Below are 4,786 nucleotides of genomic sequence, written 5' to 3'. Positions count from 1 at the left end.
CTAAGTTGTGGCGTTTGTAAATTTTAAAAGCCATATAAAGGAATAGTAGTGGTAAAAAAAAAGCCCTTGTCGATTTAATGAACCCAGGGGCGGACTGACCATTCGGGCATTGCCCGAGAGCCCCGTGCCACTAGGGGGCCCCATCAGGGTTGCCAGCCTCAGTAAAACTAGGGACAGTATGTAAAAATCAGTGTTTTTAACCACTTAAGGACCGCCTCATGTACATATACGTCAGCAGAATGGCACAGGCAGGCACATCAACGTATGTATACGTGCCCTGCTTGACGTGGGTCGGGGGTCCGATCGGGACCCCCCCCCCGGTACATGCGGCGGTCCCCGTGGCTTCATGAGCGATCCGGGACGACGGCGCGGCTATTCGTTTATAGCCGCTCTGTCGCGATCGCTCCCCGGAGCTGAAGAACGGGGAGAGCCGTGTGTAAACACGCTTCCCCGTGCTTCACTGTGTCGGCGCATCGATCGCGTCATCCTATTTATAGGGAAGACACGATCGATGACGTCATTCCTACAGCCACACCCCCCTACACTAGTAAACACATACACAGTGATCCCTAAATGTTACAGCGCCCCCTGTGTTTAACTCCCAAACTGCAACTGTCATTTTCACAATAAAGAATGCAATTTAAATGCATTTTTTGCTGTGAAAATGACAATTGTCCCAAAAATGTGTCAAAATTGTCCGAAGTGTCCGCCATAATGTCGCAGTCACGAAAAAAAACGCTGATCGCCGCCATTAGTAGTAAAAAAAAAAAATGCAAAAAAACTATCCCCTATTTTGTAAACACTATACATTTTGCGCAAACCAACCGATAAACGATTATTGTGATTTTTTTTACCAAAAATAGGTAGAAGAATACGTATCGGCCTAAACTGAGGGAAAAAAATGTTATATATGTTTTTGGGGGATATTTATTATAGCAAAAAGTAAAAAATATTGCATTTTTTTCAAAATTGTCGCTCTATTTTTGTTTATAGCGCAAAAAATAAAAACCGCAGAGGTGATCAAATACCACCAAAAGAAAGCTCTATTTGTGGGGAAAAAAAGACGCCAATTTTGTTTGGGAGTCACGTCGCACGACCGCGCAATTGTCTGTTAAAGCGACGCAGTCCCGAACTGTAAAAACCCCTTGGGTCTTTAGGCAGCATTTTGGTCCGGGGCTTAAGTGGTTAAAAAAAATCCCAAGATTATAGCTTCCCCGCCTCTCCAATACCTTTTCAGTGTATGTATGTGTATTCTGTGTGTATGTATACTGTGTGTGTATATTGTGTATGTATACTGTATGTGTGTGTGTGTGTCTGTGTGTGTGTATACTGTGTATGTATACTGTATGTGTGTGTGTCTGTGTGTGTGTATACTGTGTATGTATACTGTATGTGTGTGTGTATACTGTGTGGCCCCATAATCTATTGCCTGGGGGCCCCATAATCTCCTATTGCCCGGGGGCCCCATAATCTCCTATTGTATCTCCACGTCAAACCACATGTCAAATCGTGCCTATATGAACGGAGGCTTTACTATGCAACTAGGTGCTGGTCTGATCCATAATCTACACTCACTCATCAGGTACACCTGATCAATTGCTTGGTAACACAATTTATTAATGAGCCAATCACATAACAGCAACTCAATGCATTTAGGCATCTAGACCAGAAACGTGCAGTAAGGGAAGGCAGGTGAGGCAGTGCCATGAACATAAAAGAAAAATGTTTGAGCTTTGAGAGTCGTAGCTCTGCAAACTTGGGTCACAGAGACCCTATATTTGGGGGGTAGGTAGCCAAAGTCCTACTTCACCACTGGTCAAAATGGCCACTGGCACCTATGGTACCTGGAGATACGGGGCTCTTTGTGTAGCCTGTCAGAAGCTACAAACAGCGTGGCCAGTTTAACGACTGCTATACAGGGCACTTCCCCCCTTCCTGCCTAGGACAATTTTCAGTTTTCAGCGCTGTCACACTTTGAATGACAATTGCGCGGTCATACAACACTGTACCCAAACACATTTTTTACCATTTTCTTCCCACAAATAGATCACCACTGGGGTTATTATTTTTTGCTAAACAAACTAGAAAGGACTGGAATTTTTTCTTTGTTTCTGTTATAAAATTTAGTTTTTTCCTTCACTGACGGGCACTTATGAACCTGCATTAATGGGCACCGATGAGGCGCCACTGATGTGGAGGCACTAATATGTAGAATTGATCGTCACTGATAGGCTACACTGATATGCAGCACTGATGGGTGGCACTAATAGGCAGCGCTGATGGGCACTAATAGGTGGCACTGATGGGCAGCACTGATGAGGAGGTATTGACAGGGGTTACTGATGGGCACTAATTGGCATCTGTGAAGGGCACTGACAGGCGTTATTGATGGGCACTGATTGGCGATTTGGGTGGTCACTCATTGAGATTGTGGTGGACACCTCTGATGGGGGCTGCGCTGATAATCAATGTGCTGATTATCAGTGCATACCCCCCTCCCCTCTGACAGGATAGCTGCCGCTCTCTCTGTCAGCACGGACCGACTTTGTCGCAGGACAAGTCACGGCAGTGTGAACCGGGTCTAGGTAAGTAGAAAGCATTGAAAATGAAAGGGACATTTAGATTTCTTAAGCAAGACAGTATTGGGTAATACTGTATATCATTCACAAAAGGATTAGTGTAAGGACAATTGTGAATGATCCTCCTCTGTGCTTTGTAAAGATACTGCGCAACATGTAGTCTCTATACAAATACAGGAAATAAAATAAAGACACATTACTAGGAGGAAACGCTGGAAACTAAGATCTAAAGCAACTATTTATATAGGATCATTGTGTTATTTTTATCTCTCACCTTAACCTCCTAAGCATTTCACAATATTGGCCTAAAAGACAAAATAAATTTGGCATGATTAATAAGAAAGTAACTGTGAAAAAAATGATGAGACTTGAGGTTTTGTTGGGATAATTTTTTACCTTTTTTTTTCCAGTTGCAGGTGTGCCCAGGGATGGACTGGCCATTGGGACTACAGGGAGTTTCCCGGTGGGCCGATGGCTCAGTGGGCCGGCTTCAGTGACAGCGGTCCGCTGCCCCCCTCCGCTCCTCTGTCTCTCCCTCCCCGCAGAGCTCACCTCCTCTTCCTCCCCGCAGTGCTCACCTGAGGGGGAACAGAGAATCAGGGGGAGGTACTGCCTATAAAAGTACCAGTACCAGCCATTCTACTCTAATAAAGTAGAACGGCTAGTGGCTAGTGAAGGAGGAGAGGGGGCTTGCGTGGCCTGGGGGGGGTGCGGGAGTTGTCCGGCCACCATAGGAGAGACATGTCAAAGTGGGCCAGTCTGGATGAAGTCCAGGGCCAAATTTTTGTCCCAGTCCAGCCCTGGGTGTGCCGATGATCCAACCAACCTGTCCCAGGATTGGAACATGGCTTCCAGCTTCAAGCAATGCTTGCACTTACTGGGCCTTTGCTGAACTTGAGTAGTAAGGCCCCTTTACATTAGGGATCCGATCGGGTCCAGTTATCTGTTTTTTCGGTTGGACCCGATCAGATCCTCCATTCTCCTCCATAGAGCGACGGATGTAAACAGACTTGTGACTTGTGTCCATTTACTCCTGGCTACCTCCAAGTCCGGCTTAAAAAAACAGAGGGGGATCTGCTCCCCTCCGGCTGGCCGGATCAGATTGGAGGGCAGACAGATTGTTTACATCCAGCTGCCCACAGAGCAGAGTGGGCTGTGTTTGTGTCACCGCCAGTCACCGCCATCTCTATGACCGTCGGAGGCCCAGGCGAAACGTTGTGATGTCACGCCCGGGGTACCCGGAAGTAAACAAAGCCTCAATCGCGGCTATCAGCAAGAGATTTGTGATTTTATTTTCCCGATCTCCTGCTTTCCAGCCTGGAGGAGAGATGTGGAGTCTTTATCTCCATAAAGAGGACCTGTCACTAACAATTTCTATTACAAGGGATGTCTACATTCCTTGTAATAGGAATAAAAGTGATCAAAAAACAAAATGTTTTAAATAAAGTGTAAAAAATAAAAAATTAAGTCAAAAAAACAAAAAAACTATTAAAATTCCCCTGTCCCTGGTAGCTTGCGCTCAGAAGCGAACACACATGTAAGTCCCGCCCACATATGTCAACGGTGTTCAAACCACACATGTGAGGTATCGCCGCGTGTGCAACAGTTCTAGCACTAGACCTCTTCTGTAACTCTAAACTGGTAACCTGTAAAACTAATTAAAGCATCGCATATGGAGATTTCTAAGTACCGAAGTTTGGCGCCATTTCATGAGTGTGCGCAATTTTAAAGTGTGACAACTTAGGTATCTATTTACTCTGCGTAACATCATCTTTCACATTATCCCAAAAAATGGGGGTAACTTCACTGTTTTGTTATTTTTTAATTCATGAAACTGTTTTTTTTTTTTTTTTTATGGCGTTTGAAAAATTATTGCGCACATACCGTGCAAGATAAAAAGTTGCAATGACCCTCATTTTATTCCCTAGGGTGTCTGCTAAAAAATATATATAATGTTTGGGGGTTCTGAGTAATTTTCTTGTAAAAAAAACTATCATAAACTTCTGGGGGGATACAATTTTAACAAAAAATAAAAAAAACAGCCCTGGCAGACAAGGGGTTAAGGTGGGTGTATGGATTGGAAGATTTTAGTGTGAAGTGTTCTTTCTATACATTTGGACAGTTGTCAGTACTGCAGAGCGCTGTGCACACCCCTGACTGATAACACACAGAAATCCTCCTTGCAGCCTACAGCCCTGCAATAAACA

This window comes from Rana temporaria, chromosome 10 (assembly GCF_905171775.1).
Source record: "Rana temporaria chromosome 10, aRanTem1.1, whole genome shotgun sequence".
Taxonomy (NCBI): Eukaryota; Metazoa; Chordata; class Amphibia; order Anura; family Ranidae; genus Rana; species Rana temporaria.
This window is presented reverse-complemented; position numbering follows the sequence as displayed.